General features: G+C 40.6%; 1 protein-coding gene and 1 long non-coding RNA gene across 3 annotated transcripts in view; one reads left to right on the forward strand and one right to left on the reverse strand.

Annotated features, from left to right (window-relative positions):
• PTPRD (protein tyrosine phosphatase receptor type D) overlaps positions 1 to 26,919 on the reverse strand; it is a 3,982,777-nt gene that overhangs the window by 735,637 nt on the left and 3,220,221 nt on the right. The window lies entirely within an intron of this gene.
• LOC138289062 (uncharacterized) overlaps positions 1 to 26,919 on the forward strand; it is a 55,072-nt gene that overhangs the window by 20,767 nt on the left and 7,386 nt on the right. Inside the window, exon 2 of the long non-coding RNA XR_011202544.1 lies at positions 16,876 to 16,949. This is a non-coding gene — a long non-coding RNA (uncharacterized lncRNA). The remainder of the gene's footprint in view (positions 1 to 16,875; positions 16,950 to 26,919) is intronic.

Here is a 26,919-nt window from a genome sequence, read left to right on the forward strand (position 1 = left end):
TATAAGTGATTTTGTAAAATTCCATCTACTTTCTTGGGCTGATAGTGAAACTTGACACTTTTTCAGTCACACAGAATAGCACTAAGAGGTCTCTAATACTTAAAAAAAAAAAACGATGTCTTCTGTTCAATCTGCAAAGTAAGTGTAACACTGCTACCTTCCTAATCACCCACCCCCTTATAAAATACATCATAGACCCACTCTTGTACATTATCTTCAGTAGCACTTCTGAGCCATATCACTTCTGTGGAACCCCACTGACTCACTACTGGAAGCCAAAGACCCCTGCCAAACAATTTCACCGATTTGAAAACAATACGCAAAAAATGCAGAAACATGTACAAAAATTATTGAATTCCCTATTTAATTCACAAAAAATGCAAAAGTCGCAAAGTTACATTTTAATGTTAGGGTCGGAGTGTTTCAAAATTTTATTTTATTTCGAAAATATAAATGATATGATAGATTCTACAATATCACATTGTCTTTTTTTACTCGAAATGCTCTTTTTTATCAGCACGTTTTCAATTGAGGAAACCAATTGTTCATACCAGATTCTGTAAGATAAGGATGCCAACTTAATTTTAAAACGTCCACTGTCTTTTTTTTGTTTTTTGTTTTGTTTTTTGTACATCTGTACTTTAATAATATGCTTATAACATTTATTTTGATAAACGGTTGCAGACCCCTGAACAAGCATCGTGGAAACACAATGGCCCGTGGAAACAGGTTACGACCGCTGGCCTACACCAATCATCTCCCTTTAAAATTACACTGCTCTTTCTGACAAGACCTTACAAGGTTATATATGGGAATTACTGGATATAAATATTGTTAACGCACTTTCCTCCTTTTCTCCATCATGCACTGCTGACATCTTCTCTTTCCCAGCAGTTACTTCCAGCCTTTACATATGGGGATAAATGCGTTATGTCTGCTTCACTGGACTCAAGTTGCCTTTCATTCCTTCCACTTTGCATTATTTATACAATCCTGGATGGCAGAGGAGGGGGCACATTCTCAGAAATGCGTTCTACCAACCCAGCAAGGAGTGTGGGCAGTCGAAATGAAATATTTAATATGAAATGCTTAAACTTTAAAAATGAATCATGAATGCCCTTTAAAAATTAACTTCTTTGCGCAAAAATTTGCTTTCGTAGGAAGCAAGGATAAGCAGCATTGGCCAGTTAAAAAAAAAACACACAAAAAACCTATTTAAGCAGTCAGTGACGTATCCCAAGGTGGAAACCATCTTTCAACGGTTACTACACAGGGACACCCCAAGTTGGGATCCAGCCCAAGGTGGAATCCATCTTTCAAGGGTTACTACCAAGGCACATACTTGCATGGATACTGTCCCTTCCAGGATTGTGCTACTGCATCGATATAAGATATAATCTTCCATATGGTACGTTGTTACGCAGAAGTGAGGGACTCTAGGGCACTTCATAAAAGGGTGCATGTTTCTAAGCCTTCTTCCATGACCCACGTGATAGCTTACCCAGAAGTTTTTCAGTATCAAAGGAAGTAGCAGCGGCAGCGTTTGAGACCTGTGTGTGGAATCAAAACAAATGCTGCACATAGCAAGCAGACAGTGCAGTAGGACATAGGAGAAGCAATGGTTACAAAGATCTGTGGTGCAAATGATTGTTGAATAATGGAACAATATGGTGACCATTTGTTGCATATCATCTGCCTTGAACATATTTATAATTTCAGGCATAGAGACAAGAGATGATTTTTTCAGAGCCACACAATCTTTGGTCAGATGGCATAGCCAAGGCCCAGATTTATTAAGATTTTGTGTCAGGGTTGCTCCACTTTTGCAGTACAACTCTAGTGCAAAATCCATGTTGGGTTTTACCAAGTCACAGTAATCAAGACTTGTATGGTTTTGCATTAGAGTTTATCCCAAAAGTAATGCAACACAGTGCATAGAGTTTACCTTTTATCAGGGAGGTGTTAAATGGGTGGAGCTTCGGTGTTCCTATGCACCCGCCCATGTATTTTGATGTAAATCCATATTTACTAAATTCAGTAAATGTGGGATTGCTTGAAAATAGTGCATCAACCCAAGGCTGGCGTGACAAGAAGAAATATCATTATTTCTCCTTGTTATTTCCTCATTGCATGTGTGCTGCAGGATGCAGCACACATGCAAAGAGGAATAAGCCTCTGCGAATGATTTTTTTGCAGGAAGGTTTTCCTTCCTGGTCACAGACTATTCTGACTATAATGCAGGCACCCTTGTATCATGGTGCAAGGGTGTCTGCAACAATGCTAAACAGCCGGAGAGCAGACCTGCCTTATGTTAGTAATAATGATGCCCTTCTGCTCTCTCCCTTTGTTACAACGCAGCAACTTCCCTTACTGAGTTGCATCAGAGTTTAGTAAATCTGGATCCAAGTTTCCTGTTTCCAAAATCAACACCTTTCTCAATAGACCACATTCCTATGAGACAGCAGGCACTGGCATCCACCATGGGTATCTCAGTGGCCTCCCACTATTCCTGTCCCCCATGATGTAGCCATTTAGTAACATGCGGGTACATATGGATGCTCCTCAGCTTTTGATAAAGCCACATGAAATACTTGTTCCAAATGAGATCTGATGTTGTACCTGCCTCTCTCTGTACCTGCTGTACGCAACACTGAATAAAGGTTCTCTTCTTTCTCATGGCCGACGTCGCCTTCATAAGTGCAGCAGCAGGTGAGAGCAGAGACTTCAGAGAAAACCCCAAGTGATACAGAGTGTGTGCACTGCAGTCACCCAAACAAACAAGATTGTAGTATCCCCCGTCAGAGGAAACTTTTTGTAAGAGATGGGTTACATGCCAAACCCATACAGCACTTGAAAAGAGGTGGGGAAAAAGGGGAAAACATTTTTTACACATATAACTCTCATGCACTCTAGTAGTGGCATGCGTCATTATTGGGCTCATCCTCACCCCTAAAAGTCAGGGAGGGCTCAACCATATTCCAGGGAGATTTTTTCATACTATTATCAAGGGGGGGCATAACAATTAGAAATCCCTCATCTACTCTCTAGGTATCTCATAATTTGCGGGGGATGGGAAAGAATAAAACCAAACACCTTTGAAGGGGATGACAGATATTATGGTCCTATGACCCTTTAATGTGCCAGCGTGTTTCAGCCCTATGCTACCAGCCTATAAGGTCCAGAGCTTTCATCAGGGCCGGTAAGTTCTCCTACTACTCCCACAGTGATATATTTTCTATATGTCAACATTTTCAGATGGCATGCACATTAAGTCAAGGCATGCACATGGCAGTATTATAATTACTAATCGCATTTGCACCGTTTGATTGGGCAAATATTACCCCTCGGAAGGCGGTGAGGGTTGGCCCTGGAGTCAGCCCTCGTCAAGGGCCCCTATCCTTTATATCAACTATTCGACTTCCTCCCCTCTGGCTCATGGACCCCTACCATTCATATTGACCCAGTTGGGTTTCTTGTCTACTGTGAATGAAGTATCAAACACATCCGACATATTTACCTGTCCTTTTCCTGTTCATGCTTTTTACACGGTCTCATCCTTTGCCCTGCTACGTGCTCTACCTATTCCCAGCTAGTCGTGCCTCGAAGTCAGCAGATCCGGACCTACACAATGCTGCCATTGACTCGCGGTGTTGACTCCGCAGGTGCATCTATGTGTTCGTCACACTTTATATAAGGTTACATGCCAAACCCCTGCGAGCGCCTGTGTTTGAATGTATTCCTTCTCTGCCTGTGAGTATGTGTGTGAAGTTGCCCTCATGTGGGGTTTTGTTGTAACCCAGGAAGACGGCCACACTTTAGGGGATCCCCATTGGCCCGAAGGTCTACGTAAATCAGCTAGATGGCAGAATCTCCGGCCCACACTGCATTTTGCAGAGGACCTGATAAATTTGCTCTAAGTAACTGATTAGCGCGTGTAGGAGAGCCTCTATTTGTATGTGTCTCTATTAGTACATGTACAGCTATGAGTGTGTTTGGGTGTGTTTTTGTGTCTTTGTACCTGAATTTGTGTGCACTCATATCCGTGCAAATCTGTGTGCCTCCCAGGGTTACATTCTTTACGCACATGTGTGTATACGTGTTTTCTTTTACTTCAAAGACAATGCACGGAACCATAAACCTTTCTGTCTGAAATTACGCATAGAGCTATAAATTTGTCTGTGTATGTCTTGCTCTGATTTCCACCCTCTTCCCATTTCTCTCTCTCTCTTTTCTATGTTTCTCTCTTCACCTCCCAATCTGTGCCTCCCCCTCTTTTTTCGTCGTCTTCTATTTATTTATTTCCATCTGTTGCACTTTCCCTTTCCCCGTGGCATCTCTCTTACTCCCCTAATCGCTTTCCTCTCCTGTTCTCTCACTCAATCCCTGTATGACATCCTCTTAGTCTCACCCCCATTTTCTCCCGTCTCGCTTTCTTCCATCTCTGTTCCACAATATCGTCCTCTTCCCTCCCCTGCATCTGCTCCTCTTCCGCTCCCCTCCCCTCCCTCCATTCTGTAAACGCGATAGGTTGAATAAGGGATGGAATTAGTTCCTTCTCCTCGAGGAAGGCCCACGCAGCGTACTTCGTATCTCGGATTTCTGATCTGTACTGCTGAGGCACAGCCAAGCTCTGCATGCAAACCCACATGCCCTGCAGACCTTGGTATAATTAAATCCTTAACTTTCAAATTTGCAGTATCTCTTATGAATTTGTATGCAGGAAATCTGGATCAGCACTACACTGCGTTTAAAAAAAATGTAATGTCTCTCGTGTCAGTCCATTCCTGCACCTGTGGAAGATCTTCACGTTGAACCTGTTGCTACGGTTACTTTTTATAATTTTGATTTCCAAGAAAAGTACCAGGTAAAAGTTATACGTTTCGACAGCTGACAATGTCTTTCAAGCACACAGCACTTGTTGTCCACTGCTCTATTGTTAAGGTATATTTCATTGGTTTAAATACAACTAGCACATCGCTTTGCAGGATTAGCATAAGAAATGTTGACATAATCCTGCAAAGCACCCAGAGGCGCAATGAAAACTGTGGGAGCCTTCCTTCAACACCTGCTCTTAACAGGCGTTAAAAATGCTGATAAAAATGACGCAAAAAAAATCTCTTAGATTTCTTTGTGCTATTTTTTCAGCTCACCTAGTGCCACCTGGCACAGGCATAATGTGGCGCAAGGGGTTATAAAGTAGTGCAATGCAAGCATTGCGCCACTTTGTAAATATGGTATGTCTTTTCTGGGCTTACAACGCCACATTAGCGTAAAAAAATAAAGCTAATGTGGCATTGGAATGGCGCTAAGCCCTCTTAAATCTGGACCTTAGTGTTATGCTTGTTACGTGAAATTATTCAAATTGCACAATATGCCGGGTTTGTTAATAACACCGCCATTTGTGGCAATATTATAGCCTAGAACCAGGAGAGCAACTCCATAACACCAAATGCACCCGTGCTTCAAAATTAGTAATAAAAATGCATTTTATGCTAACATATATTATAGGGCGGATATGCGATTCACATATTCATCCATAATTTTGCGTAATTTCCTCTAAATTTCACTTAATTATTCAAAAGCTTGTTTCATGAAGTTTGCACACCCCTAGATAAAAATGTTTGGTTGATTTTGTAGCAGGGGTTGTAAAAGTAAGCCAAACTGGATTGCAGTTCACTCATTTATTTAAATACATGACTCATGGCTCACAAATGCATTCTGAAACTTGGCAAAGAAATTGATAGACAAAAAGAAAACCTGTCTGGGAATTTAGTGACTGAATTCAAATTTTACTAATACATTAGTGGCACAGAAGTTAGCATATGGTGACTTACAAACCTTTGTTTAAAAGTCTAACGGAGAAATGAACATGGAAATGTAAAATGTGCATGTTTGAATTATGGCGGACAACGTGGCCTCCCTTCATATTTGACACCACATTGTAACATGAAAGATATTGAGTGAATTATTGATAAAAATTAACTTTGAAGAAGAACTTCTTTAAGAGAAGAAACAGTAAATATGCATTATATTAAGAATACTAAATTAACATGAATTAATCATACTTAGTTTGAGTTAAAGAGATTTTATTAACATGAGTTGCTTGTGTGCAGAAAAATAAATGCTTGTTGAAAAGTGTTCTAATACGTTGTAAGTAATCTGTACAATTTTATGATTTTACTTTGCTTATTTTATTCAAATTACAAGGTGCGCAATAGAATTTATGTGAATAAATTGTATTAATGTGCATTTAGGCTTTCTTGGCTTGACTAGGCCTGAAGATTTATTTTTGCAGCAGTAGAGGAAAATTACTTGTTTATTTTGTTCCCTCTGACCTGAATTATTTTCTAGGTTGCTGACGTGATGTTGAATGTCCTATTATATTGAAAATTGAGAATATGTATTAATGTTAACTAAGTAACTGTTTGTTCTAGCTCTTGAAAAAGACAGGAATCCTTAATAGTTTCACATGAGAATTGTTCAGCTCATCCTGTGTACCGTGAGAAAGGAACCTGAAGTAAAAATCAACTAGAAAATGTGAAATTTTGACCGAACTGTATGTATTCATTGAGATGACCATATGCCTTCTCTGAGAAAATCCAGAGTAGTTGCAAACTTGATGGTGTCAGCGGCTACCACTGGATGCTGAATCTTGTGCATAAGATTACGCAGCTGGAGGACCAATCAAAGATCTGTGGACATTTCTAATTAGTGAGAGACTTTTGAAACTTTTAGTCAGTCTATTCCTGCTTTGAATCTGATGCTGTCTGTGGAAGCCTGAGAGTTCTTTCTTGGGTGTTCATGCTGTCACCTCCTATCCCTTTCCAAGTCCTTTGCCAAATTTAGTTTTTATATTCAGTTATTACTTTTAATCCTAATTGTCCTATTTGCTTGTGCTGTTCAGTACTAATATGCCCAACTCAATTCTGAACTGCTGATTTATCCTATGTGCAGCCCGTGTTCTGCACTGTTTAGATGCTGCTGTCTAATGATCTAGCGAGTAGGTGAACACCTTACTTGATGAAACTTTCCCGCTTGCCGTCTCATGAGGAGAGGTATAACTAAATGTGGTTTCTTGTTTCCTTTACAGCTTAGATAATTACACCAGCATATTTTTATAGTTGGTTACCCTGGTTAGATGATTTTCACAAATTATTTTTATATTTTTCTTTTGTTTTTCACAAATTCTATGTGTAAACTTACTACAAAATTGTAAGTTACATGTCTCCACCCACAGAATAAATACAAATGCGTGGGTGGCTGACATCTCTCTCTAAGCCCCTCCCTTGTCCGCCTTCAATTCCCTCTTATGCCTACCTGATCTCATGCACTTTTGTAGTCAGTCTCCCTTTTTTCCTACCCACTCCATCCAGTCCCACCAACATTTACTACTAAAATGAATGCTTAACTACGTGTAGACTCCACAGTCAGGGCAGAAAACTCTGCACTCATAAGTATAGGTAATGCAGAGATGTAAAATGTCATGCATCTGGTGAACTGCAATTTGTAGTATGTTTTATAGTACTACAAAAGTACTAAAAATGCAGTTTGTGAATCAGTCTCACAGTCCTTTGAGTGATTTTCTAAAGGCTAGCTCAAATGAAAATGTATATGTAGGAAGTTTGAAGAATGTTTGCAGAATGTCCTCACTGCCAGGTTCTAGACTTACTGGCACTGAACCATGCCATAGGCTAGGCATCCGAAATAAATGGTGAGATTTGCAGACATCAAGTCTAATGTGGCTGGTAGTCCAGAAGCAAGACAAAAGTTTCTAGCTAGAACCAGGTGAAAATTATACAAAACTGATACCCTGGACATTGATCTATTTATTAATAGGTCAAACTAAATACCAAATCTATTTAGCACTACAAATGATCCTGGGACTTGCCCAAATGACTCTTCAGTCTAATGGAAGAAGCAATGATAATGAGGCACCTAGCAGCATAATCTCAGCCTGATCCTGGTCTGTTCACAACCAGCAAGTTCCTCTACATCCATCCCTGGATCAGAGTCAGGTTTTGACAGATGCTGTTTCCACTCCCAACCTTGACCTGAAATACCAGTTCACTATCATCTGTGTACTTCTGCGTATACAGCCTGAGGTCCTGAACATCTCAGCTAATGGTTTCATATAGATGTTGAACAATGGCGAAGGGTGGCATGCTTCTGAGGAGCACTGAATATTATGTTACCTAATTGGGAGAAATTATGCTCCTCTTGTTTTGTTGTTATCTTTCTACAGTTTTGCATGATATTTAGACACTGATTATGGAGTTAATGAATTTAGACGCAGGTTTAAGGTTTTCTTCACTCATGCCTGTTCTTGTTTGCCATTCCCACATTATATTTCACAGTACACTACATTAGATAATCTCTGATAACCTCTGTTTCTACTTTTCATCCAATTTGTTCGCCTACTGTCTTGAATGATGGGTACATTTCAACTAAAAGCAGAGTAATTTTCTTATTACTTCAGCTTCATTTTCTAAGTATTACTGAGAAGTGGATATCCTATGTTGACTCTTACTGTTCCTGCCTTGTTGTCTTCTAAGTTTTGTTTTTGTCATTCTCCTAGGAGCCATGGCTTTTATAGTGGGGTTGGTGTTCTCTTTCAATCCCTTTGGATTTGTGAAAATCTTAATATTAGCCTGCTAAATGCAACTACATTTTAGTATCTATTTCTCAAAATGTAAAGCTTTATACTCACTCTTTTTTCTTAACTTCTTCTTATTTAATTGATTTTGTCTTTTTCAGTTGATTTGGATTACATTCTCTCTGAGTGGTTTAATATTACTTTGACTTTAATACTTTTTGGGGCTTTTAAAGTTTATGACCTATCCTTTGTTTCTTTCTTTTATGTTTTACATCTACAAGTTTTACCCTACCTGCTCACACTAAGAGACCTTCATTATATTTAATGTGATTGGGATCCTTCTGTCTAGTTAGCTTGAAATTTTACGTGTGCCCAAGCTGACTTACTTGAGTATTTAATTATTTGTTTTTTATTATGATGGGCATCCTTGCTGGAGCAGTAACTTTTGATGGCCCTTTTGGTTGATGTGACTTGAAACAAGCATATTCATCTACCACGTCATCTACCACTGTATCATCCTGTCTTTGTTCTCATTCAGAGTTTGCAAATTATGACATTAATTCTAGAACCAAAGTGTTTTCTTTGGTGATGCTGTAAATACTCTCAAACTTTACCATATGAAACAACATGCATGTCTCCCCAATCATGATTAACTAGTCCCTTTCCACTCAGCATACTTTAGAACACAGCATCACTGGTGTGGCAATAGGTCTTCAACCAATCTTCAATATTCCCTTTTATTCCATGGTGCCCTTAAAAATGTTTTAGTAACACTGGGCTTCTACATACTGCCATAATCGAACTGGGCTCCTACATATGCCCATTAGTTACTCCTGCATCATTCACAATGCCCTGCATAGATTTTCAAAAATTGTGTTTCTAATTAAAAGGGCAACTATGACAGGGCTTTTAACATTTGTGGAAATTGTGCTGAGGAAACCAACCTAAGAAAAGGGTGACTATAATACAGAACCAGGAGTTTATTCAGTGTATAATGATAGTCACCAATTTTCAAGACATCAGCTTTCATTGGTTGTCCACTCACTGGGATAACTGGTCCATGGCTACTTCTAGTTCTCAAGTGAACAAGAAACATATTGGGTCTCATTACGAGTTTGGTGGAGGGAGTTACTCCATCCCAAACGTGGCGGAGATTCCGTCCGCCGTATTACAAGTTCCATTACATCCTATGGGATATCCGTCATGTTTGTGATGGAGTAATCAACTCCTCCAAACTCATAATGAGGCCCATTGTATGTACTGGGAGACTGCAGATCACTGGGCTAAGAAAATCTTTTTTTTTTAAAAGTCAATCAGGAGGATGGCAGTAACAGAGGGAGTGGAAAAAAATATTTTAAAGCAAATATGGACTGGATCCCTCCCGACAACATTCATCTGACCCACAGCCTGGAATTGCTTTTCTTAGGAAAAACATCAATGGATTTAGAACAGCCATTATAACTAAATAAGAACAATTGGAGCTGATAACTTGATACTGATGGTGAACCTGCCCAACCAAATATATTAATGGGACAAGGACTCAATGAGCCAAGTAGCTTGCATCCTGGTCCAAGTGGGTTATTTAATGGTGATCTGAATTAATACTGCTGCAGGAATGAGTGTTTAACAATGAAGTCAAAGGATCCAATGCCACTGGGTACTCTGCTTTTATCCTTCCATGTTTAATATGAATAACACCGTTACATAATGTAGAAATAAACAGCTGCTTACAATGTTCCGAGAGGGTACTTCATCAGTCTTGAACATGTGCTTTAAAAAACACAATTATATTATGGAACTTTGCTTTTTGTCTAGCCTGGAACTTTTCCCCACCTCTATATGAAAACTTTAGGAGAAAATGTTCTTGTACCTGCTCTTGCCTCCTTGATTAATCATGTGATTGTTTTATGTAGGGGACCTTTAGCTCAAAGAATCACCATTATGATACCTTTATTAAAAGCAGCACTGTCCAGGTTAAAAATAGCCAAACTGGTACATTTTGATTCTACCTATAATCAGTAGAAATACTGAGGCCATAGCTTATGCTGACGCAGATATGCTAATCAGAAATTATTAATGAATGTTTATGTGTTTTGATTAACAATAAGTCGATAGCAGAATTAAATGCAGACAAATTAATGTGCACATTTGAAAATGCGCCCATGGAGAGTGACAGCCAATTTACACGAACTTGTACTAAGATGATTAAAAATGTGTGAAAGAATGAGAAAGAGTCATAATAACGTAGTAATATGTCATATTAAGATGAATAATCTATGTTTTGCATTATATTGTAGAGTTAACTTAGCCAAAGTTGTGGCCTAGTTGCCAGGCCTATGCAGAAGCTGAATTTCTAGCGCACTGCAGAGAAGATGGTGTGTTGAACTGACCATGAACCCCGTATGTTAATAAATTCTGCTTAGCTAGAATTTTCTGCAATGTACCGATGGACAGGAGATAATGGAACAAGACATGTAACAATTTTGGTGTAAGACAGACTCAATGTACTTTCCCCGCACTTGAACAATAGAGACACTGACTGGAGAAGAAGATGCAACATTTTCGATAACTGATGAGCCGGATGATGAGGACATCGTACAGTGACCCAATCAACGAACTGAGAACGGCGTAATATTAGAATTCATAGATTTACAAAATTAATGTTATTGGGTAGAGTAATAAATGGTGATTGACTGACCAATTAGGAATTAGGGGGATGGACTGGAAAACCTTAATAAAAAGTCATGACAGAGGGCAAAAACTTCAGATGTGAGGGGTGAAATGCTGATGTCAGAAGACGCGATTCGAGAATCTCTCATTGGGCTCATGCTCTTGGGAGCCTGATGTGTTGCTAATCGAATGATGACCTGAAGATGAAGAACGACTTTGTTGCTGATCCATTCAGAGGATAGGTAGTTATGACAATGTGACTGTTAACTTTTTGTGCCTTTCTTTCTAGGTACCAACTGCGCTGTTTGAATAGTTTCTCTTTTAGCTAGATTTTTTTTAAGTTTGTGCTCTAAATTGTTTTTGTATGAAGTCCCACATGCTAATGCTAATCTGGGTTAGGTAAGGTTCCCTTGGGTGACTTTGATAGTGACAAATGATTGACAAACTGATTGCTGAACTCCGCTATTAATGTCGATATATTTATCTTTGTTAGCTAATGCTGAAGCATTAGAGCATATGTTTTCTCAAGTTCTGATTAGATTATGTTATTGGTGGTCACTAATGGATTAACTCAGAAATAATTGAATAAAGTTTGAATTCATTCAATGGTTTAGAATTTTAACTAATAGGGAAATAAAAATTGTTAAAAAAGTTTATTGAGTTGTGGTTATTCATGAAATGTTGATATATTGTCTAATGTTTAATGATTCTCTTAGTGGTTATTGATTGATTACATTGATTATTGATATCACTGCTTCCTACATGGCTAGGATACTCCATGCGATCCAAAAAGTTAATCGGCATATACGCATCCCCTTGTAAGTTTACTTACTAAGGACCAGGTGCACTAGCAGTTACAATACATAATTTGTAAAATTAATTAGTGCAGGAGTCCAAAGTGTTTCTTATGAGACATTTTCTGACACTGACAATGACTGGCTTGCCAAATACCAAGGTTGCCCAGCTTTTATTCCACCTCATGCCACTTTCTTCACCACCCTCAACTTCCTGCCCCTTTCCCTTACTCTTGCAGGTTCTTTTTCATGCCTGGTTCCTTTCTTTGTTGCTGTTTTCCTATCTTTTTCTTTTTCTTTCTCTTTCTTTCCATTCTGCATTCCATTTCTTGCTCTCATTCAAAGTTTAATGATGAAAAGTAAGTCCCAGTCCCCAAAAAGACATGGTGGTGTCCATCACCTGAAACCAACAGCACAAATGAAGCACTGAATGGAAATATCCTTAAAAGCGCATCTCTTCCGTAATAGAGACATTCATTTGTGAACATGAGATGGGATCAGTATTTTGACATCTAAAGAAATTAGTACTCTAGGCCAAGGAAGACATGTTGGTGCTGATGCCTATTATGGTGGATTTGTTGACTGCCTTCAAAACAGTACATTGCTCCATGCATCATTAAGAGAAGGGTGAAGGTGATACATTCTTTGCATTGGTCAATTGTAGTTATTTATTTATTTTGAAACTATTCAACATTTGAACAAAACTAGTGCTTGATCAAAAGAAATAACTAAGTGAAAAATAAAAATTGAACATTTTCTTCCAATGGAAAAGGCAAAGGGAGTTGAAGAATATTAAGAGTTTTTTTTTTTTTTTTTTTTTTTTAACACAGACAATGAAGATGATAAACTCAAATTGTGTGGTCTGATGTAAAATAATGGATATTGATGGCCCTAGGACTGACCTAACTGAACAACACATAAGAACTTTGCACATGCTAATTTTAAGTTATGGAGGACATGATGTCCTCCCATGTTTCACACCCCCCCCTGAATTTATCTAGCAGTTTCTCAATATATTTGTAGGAAGCTGGCTCTCTATATGGTGCACTAAAAAGAAGTACACCATGCACAGAGTCCAGTGGATCTCCAACTGGATTACAGAGACAAAAGTAGATAGTACTAAAGCTCTATTTTGTGGTAGTGTGGGGGAGCAGTTAGGCTTATCAGAGGGTAATGCTAAGCATCAGTTGTACTCATGGAGACAATAAATGAGACATACGCTCAAACAACAAATCAGAGACCAAAGTAGAAAAATAACACTTCTTTTTATATATACTTTGAAACCAAGAACTTCAACACAAAGTAAGCACATTTTCAAGTATAAATTCCTTTCACTTACAAAAGTGGTCATAGTGCAATTTCAGAGATCTTCAATGTTATCCTATCGGAGAAAATACATGGTCAGCAAAACAGGTAATGTAAGACGACTTAAGAGACCAATCTCTGAGACATAAGGTGAGTATTGTGCAAGGGTCAGGACCACACCAACAGTTGACTCTGGGCAGCAATGTGGTGGCCAGATGCAGAGGTGTAGTACGGCATCAGGTGCACAATGTATTTCAAGTGGGATTGGGCTTCATGGAAATACGCTGAGGCTCCAGTTAGGAAGCCAGTCGAGGAAAACCAACAGGTAGGTGACAAAAAAAATGGGGTGCTCTGGGATATAGGTGCACCTTTGGCCCTCTTCAACAAGGCCCAATGGTGACACATGCAGGGGTGTCCATTGGTGTCGGGTTTCTGTGTCTGGGATCACTCACTTTGAGGGGGTCCAGTGGTCTGAGGCTGCAGGCATCGTCGTGGAGTTCAGGAGGTGTGAAGCCACAGTGAATTCGGAATCAGGAAATCTGGGGCATGTTGTGAACCTCAAGGGCTCACTTTAACTCTGGCCGCAGGTGACAGGTGAGGTGGTTGCTTCAGGTATCAGGTTTCTCTCACCACAGAGGATGTGGGATAGATGGTCTGCATGCAGGGGCTACAGGTGACCTTGGGGAGTGCAAGGGGTGAAACCACAATGGACACAGACTCTGGGGAGCTGGAGAACCTTGTTGGCACTCAAGCTCCACTCCAACTTGGATGGGTGATGGTGGGTGTAATGGTGACTTCAATTGTCGGTTCTTTGTGGTTTCAGAGGCTACAGAGTCCTTTCTTCAGAATTTGTTGGTGAGCAGGCCTGCTGCTCACAGCATCCTTGAGTATTTTTCAAAGGCAGGCAGACCTCCTGGATTTCTGGAGACTCAGCTGCAGGATGTGCCGTCTCTTGATGCAGGGTCTGTTGACGGTTGCAGACAGGCTGGCAGGGTTGGTACGAGGTGGGCTGCTTCTTTTCTCCTCTCTGCTTGTGTGACTCCTCAGTGTCCTTGGGCTTCTTAGGATCTGAGTTCTTGGGTTTCAGGGGTGCCACCTAAATACTCAACTTAGTGGTGTTACAGAGAGTGACAAGTGGCAGCAAATGGGATGTCCACCTTTAGGGGGACTACACCCTCTCTATGAACACTTCGATTCAGAAGTGGGCATAATTCTGACCCTAGAGGTCAAATTCCATCCAAAATGAGATGGAGGAATCCCAAAAGTGGTGTCTACTTCAGCTCATCCACCTTAGAGGTGGGACTGGCATTATGTGGCCACACCTCCCAATCTGACTAATTTTCCCACCTGTCTTGCCACGAAGAAGAGGGTCAGGACAGGGTGGTTGGTCATTTGCACCATCTGGAGAGACCTGGGTTGCCTTACAAAGTCAGCTAGGCCTTTGAAGCTTCTTGCCCTGGAAGGTCCATCATGCCTGGAGGAGGTATCAACACCCCCACCCAGTGCAACATTTTGTCTCTGGACTTCGAGAGCACTAGCTCTCATCTTAAGGGGTCAAAAACGCTGCTAAGGTGACTGAACTGGGCCAGTCAGTTAACTCACTAATAGTTGGTAGGTTTCAAGTGGGCACCTCTAAGGTACCCTCTGGGTGCATGTATTGGTATATCGAGCACTGGCATCAGTGTGGGTTCACCAGTATGAGATGTTTGATATCAAACATCTCTACCTTTAGTGACGCCATCAAGTAGCTGGGGAACGTCTATTGACCAGTGTCCAGCACGTGTTTACAATGGCTTCCCTATGTAATATACTGCACAATGCCAGAGGGATGACTTACATATATTGCATGCAGTGTAAGGAGACATGGCACACAGGCTGGGAGCCATGTAGTGTTTTCATTTGTGTCTGCAACAAGACACACAGCCTGTCATGTGCTTGAAGAAGGGTCCCTGAGGACGGCACAATTCAACCGACCATCTTTAGTACCCCAGGCCTTATGTACCCAGGGCTACCATTTACTTAGGACTTACAGAGGGTGCTAAAGGTTTTGCCAATGGGGGAAACAACTGTGCAGTTTTGGAAAGTGATCTGGCACCTGGGACCTGCACTCTTTGCAGTGCATTCCTGCTGTGCGATTATGGGTGGGATCGCATTCGGGCAGCAGGAACGCAACCACTAGCACCAGGGATGTTTAGGGTGATATTTGGTGATAGTTGGTGCATGGGAGCGGTCCCTTGGACAAGGGTCGCTCCTCAACAATTTCAGCATTGTTTTGGCCATTTCCTGCCCCCCTTAGGTGGCTGATCAGCCAAATGTATAGGCCCATCTGCCCCCACGGGGCAGAAGGCACTAGACACTAGGGATTTTTTTGTTTTACATTTTGGAGAGCGTTCCCTTGGGCAAGGTTGCTCCTCATTATGGGGGCAATATTTTGGTCATTTCAGCCTTCCAGGGGCAGGTCAGCCATATTTTTAGGCCCATCTGCCCCAAAGGGGGGCAGACAGCCACTAGACACCAGGTATTTTCTTATTTAAATTTTGGGTAGCAGCTCCTTGGGCAAGGGTTGCTCCCCAACATGGGGGTAATATTTTTACCATTTTTGCACCCCCTGGGGCAGACTGGCCATAGTTGTATGCCTATATGCCTCCAAAGGGGCAGAAAACCACTTGACCTTAGCGATGATGTTATTTATATGTCAGGGAGCGACACCTTGGCATTGAGTGCTCCACATAATTGGGGCAATATTTCAACCATTTTTGCCCCCCTCCTTGGGGCAGATCAGCCATATTGTTAGGCCTATCTGCCCCAAAAGGGGCAAAAAACTACTAGATACCAGGGAAAGTTTCTAGGTGTGTGTGTGAACTAGAGTTTGGCTGATGGTCTGCATGTACTGGCGTTTGGCTGGCTGTGTGTGTACTGTCATTTAGCTGGCAGTGTGTGTGGACTGGCATTTGGCTGATGGTGTGTTTGAACTGGGGATTTAGCTGGTGGTGTGTGTGTCTGACATTTGAATGGTGGTGTGTGTGAAGTGATGGCTATCTGGGGTAAAAATCACTCCCCTCTATGGTGGCAATTTCTTGACTTTGCATTGTGCCTTCCTTGGGAGCAGATTAGATGTTTGAGATGATGATCTGTCCCAAAGGTCAGACTTCATACTGTTTTATAATGTTAACTGATTTATTTCTTGTCATCATTTCCATTTGTGATTTTAATGTTGTATTTCTCCTTTTTATTCTAGTGCAAAGCTTTTGATTTCCTAGGTGGTGGCTCCTGCTTGTGGTTTTGGCACTGATAGATCTGTAGTTTGTGTAGTTGCCTGTGTTTGGTACGAAAACATTTTTGTAGTGTTTACTTCAAATGAGTATTATTTCCCTGCACAAATGTGTTTTTAATGTTGTGATAATAGCAGTGTTTCTATCTTCTGTTTTATTATGTGTCAAATTCTCCTTGGATTTGTGCAAGATGCTTATTGTGTTGTCTTATGTGTAATTTTCTTTTATGTTTTCTTTGTAGTGGGATGTTGTTGGTGCTTGCAGTGTCCGTGCAGAGTAGGTGCAAGTGATTCTCAGTATAGCTGTCTCTGGCAAGTGAGTGCTATTGTTTTTGAGTATATAGGTCTTTGTGTGGTTTGTATTGATTGACTTTTCCTTCCAGATTACTATATGTGAGTAGTTTGATTTTCTGTTTAATAAAGCGACTGTTTGTTTATTACCAATTTTACACTGCTTTGGTTATTGTTGACTTATTTGTTGTGTTACTTTTATTAGTAAGGATTATGGCTACCCGCTAAATTGCTGCTCAGCAGGTTGTTGGCTTGCTTTTTTAACCTTCCTCTGACCATGGCTCTGAAACTGGCTCTGCAACAGAGGCAGAGGAGGAAGTCCAGCATTCTGGCCATGAATTTTCTGTCCGAGAAGGATCATCTGATGATAAAGCCACTCTCAGTGCGGAGGGAGCAGTGCCTCTTTCACAGAAATACACTAATAGTGCAGCAAGACGAATATGGATTGCAGCCTTGGCTAAAAGCCTTCTCATTGGAAGAGCTGAACTCTCAATTGCCCCAACTATGGTACAGCCTGTGTTGCCTGATGACTTTACTGGTATTGTAGGGTGTAGATAGAATACTGAAAGCTTCCAGCCTATATATTTCTTTCAGCTGTTTATAAACAATATATTTTTGGATGGAATTGTTAACCAGACTCATTTTATGCTGAATAGTATTTGAGGAACTACAGTACCTGTCTTAAGTTCCACTCTAGAACTAGCGGGTGGACTCCCCCAAATCTGGATGAGTTAAAGGAGTTCTTGGATGTAAGGTTTTTGATGGTCTTGATAAGGAAGCTGTCTTTGTCTTCATTTTGGTCTACTAGTCCCTTGATGGCAATGGCTGTATTTCCTGCAATCATGAGTCATGATCAGTATTTGCTTCTGCTTTGGATGCTGCATTTTGTGGCTAATGCTTCAGCATTGCCACAAAATCACCCTGGCTGAGACTGTCTCTTCAAGATTCGGTCTGTCCTTGATCACTTTGTAGATCACTTTTCAGAGATGTATTTTCTAGGGAAAGAAATAGCTGTGGATGACTTTTTGGTCCTGTGTAAGGGCAGTTTGGTTTTTAGTCAGTACAATCCTAGCAAGAAGGCACGTTATGAAATTAAGATGTATATGCTGTCTGAGAGTAGCACTGGCTATGTCTATAATTTCAGGACGTAGACTGGTAGGGATTGTTCTATTGACCCCTCTGGTTGTCCATCCACTTTTGTAGTAAGTGAGAAAATTGTGTGGGAACATGGTAGAGAAATGTTTAACAAAGTTCATCATTTATACATATATAACTACTATACTTGTGTGCAAACATTCAAGGAATTGTTTAAAGTCAACACTGCTGCTTGTGGCATAATCCACCCTTACCACAAAGGTTACCATGAAGAGCTAGCATGTAAAAAAAGCTTCAGAGGGGACAGTGCACTGCCTTGCCTAGTGATGAACTTCTAGCTATGAAATTTTATGGCAGTAGAAATGTCCACATGGTGACAACAATTCATGATGAAAGTACTTCACCTGTGACTGTTTGGGGGTCAAGTTGCTGAAGCGTGCAAGCCAGTGTGCATTATAGACGACAATAATCACATGGGTGGTGTAACTAGAGTAGATCAGAGGTTGGAGCCTTACACTGCTGTTCATAAGTCTTATATTTGGTATAAGAAGTTGGCTATCCATTTGTTTCATTTAACAACCTTGAATGCTTTTGTTGTATTCAAGGATTGTTCTCCATATTCAAGGACGGCTTTTGTTCAGTTTCAGCAGTCTGTGATAGACAGCCTTGTTGTATTGGAGCAGACATGTGTTCCTAGAGTGGAAGTGGTGGAAGATGTGGCTAGATTAAAAGATTGGCACTTTTCTGATTATATTCCTCCAAAGCCCTCCAAAAACGTTTCCTGTAGAGTCAGTGTCTGAAGAGGTGTGATTAAGGAGAGTCAGATATACTGCCCCAAGTGTCCTTCTAATCCTGGGCCATGTGCGCCCGCATGTTTCAAATTGTACCACCTGAAACTGAAGTATTGGGAGCAACCGTGAGCATTAAAGTAAACTGACTGGTCTGTATCATTTTATATTATATAGTTCAGTTTCACAGTTGCCAGTAGTTTGATACATTTAATTAGACCTGTTTGTTTGTAGTCATAGTTGGATTTTCATCTCCTTCAAACTGTGTTTTGTTTAAAAATGTGATGGCGGCGTGTGTGGACTGGCACCTGCCTGGTGATGTGTGTGGCTTGATTCCTGGTAGTATGTGTGCGTGGACTGGCGCTTGGCTGGTGGTGTGCATGGACTGCAGCTTAACTGGCAGTGTATGTGGATTGGCATTTGGCTGGTGGTGTGCATGGACTGGTGTTTGGCTGGTGGTGTGCGTGGACTGGCATTTGACTGGTGGTGTGCATGGACTGGTACTTGGCTGGCGGTTTGTGTGAGCTGGTATTTGGTTGATGGTGCATGTAGTGATTTGCTGGTAGTCACTTCACACACATTGCAAGCCAAATGGCAGCCCACACACTCTGTCAGCAGTCAGCCAGTGTAACAGCTATGTCAGTCATGTGGGTATATGAAAATGATGGGTCCTTTATGGGACTGTTTGTTGATGTGAGTGTTGTTATATGCTGGGCCTGCGGCTGGTGGTGTGAATGGTTTTCTGTGTGTCACAATGAAAGGTGTGTGAAATGGCCTGTAAAACATTTGGCGCCTTCTTGCAACTTTACAGCTCACGAGCTGTGAGTCATTAGTTCAGTTTTTATAACTTTCAATTATTAACAGTGTATTTCATTTTTGTGAAATCTCTTGTTAATAAAATGTACATTTTGAACCTTTCACTCACCCGTGTGCCAAATCCAACCAGTATGTGTGTGTACTTTAGGAATAAATGGTTGTACCGTAATATCTGTCTTTTATGTTTTTCTCTGCCAGGGTGTACATTGTCTCTAGGGAAAATCTACCAACTCTAGATATTTTCATAAACTAGGTACTCAGGGGGGTAGAGGGTGGTGTTCCTTATGTGGACCCCATCACGTTTTCTTAACCACAAACCTCAAAATATGACTAAAATCACACATTGTCCTTGCATTTCTGTGCCATTTTTTTCCAGAATCAGAAGGAAACTACATAATTTGCACCACCCAGCATTTCTACACTTGTCTCAATAAAGATGTAGAAACAGATCAAACTAACATCAATGGAAGTCCTCACAAAAGGACCCCCATTGACATTTGTTTGATTTGTTCAGTCTTAGGTGCTAGGTCCAGCCACACATGTGACGTACCATTTTTATCTGAAGACTTGGGGAAATTCTGGGTGGAAGGTCGTTTGTAGCTCCCCACAGATCCCAGAACTGTCCATCCAAGAAATATGAGGACATTTTGTTTTTTTTAAGTCAAAGTTTGGGGTTTGCAAGGGATTTTGGATAACACAACCAGGTCCAGACATGCAAGACACCCCATCCTAGACTCCCCTAGATATTTGGGTTTTAAAAATGTACATGTTTTTGAAGTTTCCCTAGGTGCCAGCTGAGCTAGGACACAAAATCTAATGCTAGGCACATTGCAAAAAAGGGCCCATTTCCAGTGGAAAATGTCATGTTTCCACCATGCATTTTGTGCTATTTCCTGTTGCAGGCACTAAGCCAACAGACACAAGTGAGGTACCATTTTTATCAGAAGACGTGGGGGAATACTATCTGGAAAGAAATGTGTTTCTGCTCAGGTTCTATAACTTTCCATCAAAGAACTATGAGGAAAATATGAATTTTTAGTCAAATTTTGAGGTTTGCAGTGGATTCTGGGTAACACAACCTGGTAAGAGTCATACATCTTGGTTTCCATAGGTGTCCAGTTTTAAAAAATGTACAGATTTGATAGGTTTCCCTAGAAGATGGATGAGCTAGGGCACAAAATTCAAAGCTAGGAACATTGAAAAAAGGGTCACGTTTCAGAGGAAAAATTTGATGTTTCTATGTTGCATTTTGGGCATTTTCTTGTCGTAGACACTATGCCTAGCCACACGAGTGAGGTACCATTTTTTTCAGGAGACTTAGGGGAGCACAGAATAGCAGAACAAGTGTTATTACTGATTGTATTTCTATGCATTTGCAACTTCCAAATGTAAGACAGTGTGCAAGAAAAAAGTCTTTTTGAAAAATGCTCTCTAATTCTTATGCTATTATGGGCATCCACAAATTCAGAGGTGTGCAAATAACTACTGCTTCTAACTCCATACAATTCTGGTAATACATAGGTTTCTATGACACCTATTGTTTACTCTTTATATTTTACCATATGAATTGCTGAATACCCAGTACACACTACAAAAACCATTGTAAGGTCCAGCTCAGTTTTTGACTCTGAGTACCTCAAGTTCTTGGAAATTCCACAAGCCCTACATACCTGCAAGCAGAAGGGTCTAACAGATGCAATGGTATATTGCTTTTGTAAATCAGTATAGTGATGAGAAGTTACAACTGAAACGTTGTCACAAATGGCCGTTTTTCCTGCTACTTTTCAAAATGTCTTTATTTCAACACTTTTTTCTTTGAGAAAAACTTAAAGGATCAACACAAACGACCCCTTGCTGAATTGAGATTTTTGTATAGCTTTTAGAAATGTATAGATTCCTGGGACCCACCATAGGTTTCACAACCATTTCCATCATAAACTGGAAGAAAGTTGAAAGCACAAATAAATAGAAAAATGGGCCATCTCCCAGTAAAATGCCAAAACTGTGGTAAAAAAATGTGGTTTTCGGAATCAAATCAGCCTGTCCCTAATTGCTGAGAAGATGGTGATTTTAACATGGCAAGCCCTTTGTTGATACAATTTGCAGGAAGAAAACTAGCCACTTTTTTCTGCAGCACTTTTTCACATATTTCACCCCAAAAACAAAATCAAACTATATTTTGGCTAATTTCTTGGTCCCCTCCAGGGCAATCCATGAACCGTGGTGCATTAATGCATGCATTGTGCCACTTTGTAACCCCTTGCACCACATTATGCCTGCGCCAGACATAGTGTATGCAAGGAGGGGTGATCCCCGATTAGGGGGGTTGCAAAAATGGTGCAAAAAAATCTAAAAAATTTATTTGTGCCACTTTTTGCAGCATTTTTAACGCCTGTACAGAGCAGTCGTTAAAAGGAAGCACACCATTATTTATAACAGACCTTAATATGGTTTGCAGGATTAGCGCCAACATTTATAATGTTAATCCTGCAAAGGGCCAAACTAGTGTTAAAAATGTTGACGCTAGTTCCCTAACTACTGCCATGGTGCATCATATCTTAATGGTGGCATTAGGGGGTCGCTAAGGAGCACAAGAAAAGTGGCACTGCATTGGATGCAGCACAACTCTTCTTAAATCTGCCCCTTAGAATCACCAGGATGTTGGGAAAAAAAGATGCAAATTTGGCGTGGATATCTTATGTGGGCAAAAAGATATGTAGGCCTAAAGGTGCACGCCCCCAAATAGCCATAAAAAGGGTTAGCACTTGGGGGGGGGGGTGGATTAAGAAAACAATGCAGGATGTTAAGTGTGGTTGAGTTTCTTATCTTTACATATCTTGTCTTAATGCCCTTAGTAAAAAATAAAGTCCATAAATTATAGCAAACATGTACAAACCTTGCAATCAATCGTGCGGGCACTTTGAGGTGACATTGGAAACCAGGGATTTAAATGTAACTTTATTTTTTACTCTCCCTGAGAGTCACGTAGTTTCCAAGAGTATGGCAGAGTCAGATGTTCATGTGTAGCAGTCCATTATGCTTTGGACTGAACCTAGGAGATGTGGCTGGATGTCACTTTGACGCCATAGCAACATCCATTTAATTCACATGCTGCAGTCTCAACCAGCAGGAGCCGAGATAGAAGAGAAACAGAGACATGAGGCTGAGGTCTTGGTTAGAGTTCAGCATCATGCAGCTGAGTGTTATTTGGCCTAGGGCTGTTTTTTGCTCGATGTTTGGAATGCAGAAGTCTGTGACACATGGGAATGCCCACAGACTCTCCTGGGAGCTCTGGAACATTCCATTAGCAGCTGGATCGGCGCGAGTCACAGGCCAACAAAAGGTCACGACAGAGGAAGGACAAGAAAATGAAGGAAAGAACCCAAGGATGCACAAATTACCTCTCCCAAGTTTGAGCTGTTGTTTCATGCTTTGGAAAGGCCGTACATTACAATTATTTATAATTAATAAATGACAACCTGTCGGCTAAGATTTAACAGGCGATTTGTCAAGAAATCTTGACAATGAATAGAGTAAGTGTGGATTGTTAAGTGATTAGCCGCACGCTTCTTGCGTTGTTAACTCTTCAGTATGCTTGAAGAACGTTTGGGCAGATTTAACAGCCCCTAGGGCCACCCGAGCGGCACTTTTTGTGACGCTCCAGTGGCGCTAACCACTTCTCTATATTTACAAGCAGGTGTAATGCCACTTTTTGTTGCGTTACACCTCCTTGTAAATATGAGCCCCTACGATGCCGTTTTCTGCGTCAGAGGGGCCTGCATTAGGAGTTGCAGTGGGCATTCCACTGCAACACCCATTGCTTTTGATGCTGCCTCAGATTTACAAGTTATGGTAAACCTAAGGCTTTTATTCCTCCTCGTTGTTTGCTTTTTCTATGTGTCCAGGACACATAGAAGAAGCAAAATGCCATAGATGATTGTATATGTGCAGGAAGGTGTGCCTTCCTGCACATGATCATGCTGAAATGACGCTTTGGTACTTCTATGTGTGCTGTGTTTTGCAGCACACATAGAAGTGCCAAATTGCCAGAATAGATTGGGACTCCTTCCTGCACATACACAATCTATCACCTCAAAGCAGTCACCCTTTCACTATACTGCAAGGATGCCTATGTTGGCGCAGGCACCTTAATTTAGCACCGGGGAAAGTGCAGGGCTGCACTGTATTTCTGTAAATACGGCGTATCTCTGCGTTTCAAAAATGGCACAGCGCTGCTATTTTTAGCGCAGCACTGTGCTGAGCCAGATTGGCTTAAATTAGAGCCATTGTTTCAGTCTGAGTTTCTCCAATGGAAGCATTGATGGATATGTGCTGATAATTATGCAAGTGCATTCAATAAATACAATATCATTCCAAATTAAAACAGGACATAAAAAGCATTTTGTCTGCAAAACGCTGTATCTTACTCCAGACTTAACTACCACTTATTCATGAATGAAAGGTTGTAAGATATGCGGTCTCACAAAAAAAACTCTATGTGAGTCTGTGAGTAAATATGTCATATTCCTGAAGCTCATAATTAAGTTAAATCAACAGTGTTTAATTTCGGCAGGTGGTGGCCACCAGCACTTTTTTGGGGACCAAGATTTATTTTTCATCATCAGACTTTGATCCAGAACAAGAAAGAGAAGTTGAAGGAAAGACAAAAAAAGAGAATGAATGTGGCAGCTGAGATAAAAAACAACCTGCAAAAGTGAAATATGGAGGCAGGAAGTTTAGGGTGGTGAAATTAAAAGGCATGATGTGGAATCATAACTTAGGAACCCTTGGTATTCAGCATCCCTCCGATTTTGGCAGGACTCTTTCACTTTTACAAATTAAGGGGCCGATCGAGATCTTGGAGGACGAGTTACTCCATCACAACAGTGACAGATATCCCATCCGCCGAAATAAAAATCCCATTGGATTTATATTTTGGCGGACAGGATATCCGTCACTGTTGTGATGGAGTGTCTCGTCCACTAAGATCTCAATCAGGCCCTAAGCACCGTGCAGCCAAAGTCTGGAGCAAGTCAGAAATGGGTCTGGGATGCTGTTGTTAATTGTGTGTCACAATACCCCACTACTACCCCTTAACTGGCTATTTAATAGCTATTCTTTCGACAACCTATAGGCCGATGAGTGAGTTTGATCATGCAGAAACACATTTTCAAATACAGGAATTATACATTAAATAATTTAGCATTCAATATTTTTTTATTATTGTTAGGTAGGTTGTTCCTATTTAATTTTTTTATTTACCTGCCTAGATGTTTTGGGAAGGTTAAAAAAAATTAAAGAATTATGAAAATAAAACATACCGCACTTGTGTGTGGCTTATGGGAGTTATGAGGTAGTATGTGCGTGCACAGAGTTTCACTCTTCCTCGACAGGCGGTCTTACAAATGAAGTCATATTCAATTTGGGGTCATCATTGTGATGCTAAGGTGGAGGTCTGACGCTCTTTCACTAGAATTGAGTTTGCCAATATGAATACCTCTGCAGTCCTCCACCAAAATACAGACAAGAGCAAATTTACTTGAAATGTGCATGTTCCATTAATGATGTGACTAATAAGCTTCGTTAAAGAAGGAGCAGGGCCTCAGACGTGTGCGGACAAACAGCACCCCAGGAAGGGTGCATTATTTGTAATTGCTATTTTTATTTGACCTTGTATAGCACTCCGTCGACTTTGCCTTTGACTTTTGGCACTATATAAATACCACCATGCACATACATCCATCAATACTATCCATTATGGTTCATGATTGGTAAACATTAAAGTGCCAATTAGCACACCTCACGAGGTAAATTGTCACTCAGTGGCAGATGAGAGTTTGATTTTAAGTATAAGTAGAGCGAGATTTGGCTCCCCCTAGAGGAGTATTCCTCTTTCACCGCACACCACAGTCTGAGGTATCATTCCACCCTCTATTGAATGCGGACATCGTAATGCATGAGGGGCCGTTATACATTTCAAAAGTACACTCGATCATCACACATTAAATGGTGTAGCTCATATATGACTTTTATACAGAAAGCAACGTTTTTAGTTGTGTTTTTCTCCACAACTGACATTTTTTCATGGTTTAGTCAGGACTCAAGTGCAAGCCTGCTTATCAGCGTTCGCACTGCTTGTTCATCTTGTGGTGTAGGGAAGTGGGATAGGTTGTTTATTGACATAAGCAAAGACAATTAATTTGATTTGTCTTTATTCTTGCGGGGTTTCCCAGACGAAAGTGAGATTCCTAAGTAGCCTCCAGAGAAGAGATCATACAGTGACTGCGTTGTAATTATGCCTTACATCTGGTGGGAAGGTACTAACGCTAGATCTTCCTTCACCAAGCATAATTGCAACAAAACTCTCAGTGGCAACAACACAGCTGGGACCAGGAAGCACATACCCATCAAACTATGTGTGATCATCTAATCAGTTCATTAGGACCCGGCATGATGTCATTGTAGAGAACCAAAGTGCTGGCTGCATAATTTGGTACTCCTGAGCAGTTACTACCGGTTTGGCTAGCCACTGTCACTACTGTACAATACTCCTCCATTACTCGCTTTCAAGGTTTCCAATTTAACATGCTGAATTTATTGCGAGAATAGAAAAATCGACACTCTGCATTACTTCTAGTCTACAACCATCGATTATACCTAAACAATTCAAAGAGTCTTAGTTCATCCTTTATACTTGCTTACAATCTGAATCACTTTATATTTTACAATGAAATTGCAAACAGTGGAGCAGAACGCCCTACATAGTGTTTCCTGTCACACAAATTTCCCTTCCTCTGTTCTCTTGGGACCCCCCAGAAGCTAATTTGTAATTTCCACCCCAACGTGTGTGAGTGGTCTGAGAAAGATATTCCAATTTGCCTACTGAACACAATAACAAATGAACCATCCAGGTTTGCATTTAGTTTGGGGATTTCACTGGGCATTTCAGCTGAAGCATCACATAATCATAAAGGTCCTAAATAAACTAATATCAGCAATATGTTGCACAATAGACTGGATGATACACCACCATTTTCATGATATGAATCAATTCTAATATAGAGAACGAACATAGCAAAGCAAGAGGCATAAATTGTGGTCTCTGCCATTGCACATGACATTTGTCAAAGGTAGAGAATTCAATATTGACTCCTCACAAAGGAACATGTTAATGCAGAACGTACCCGGTATAAATCTTAAAGTGGGCAGGGAGGATGCGGGTATAAAAGACTTATAAAGAATTTCATTGTTTGATTTCTTCGTGGATGCCAAAGCAGGAAGGGCCATATTTATACT

The sequence above is a fragment of the Pleurodeles waltl genome, chromosome 1_1, assembly GCF_031143425.1.
Source record: "Pleurodeles waltl isolate 20211129_DDA chromosome 1_1, aPleWal1.hap1.20221129, whole genome shotgun sequence".
In the NCBI taxonomy this organism is placed as follows: Eukaryota; Metazoa; Chordata; class Amphibia; order Caudata; family Salamandridae; genus Pleurodeles; species Pleurodeles waltl.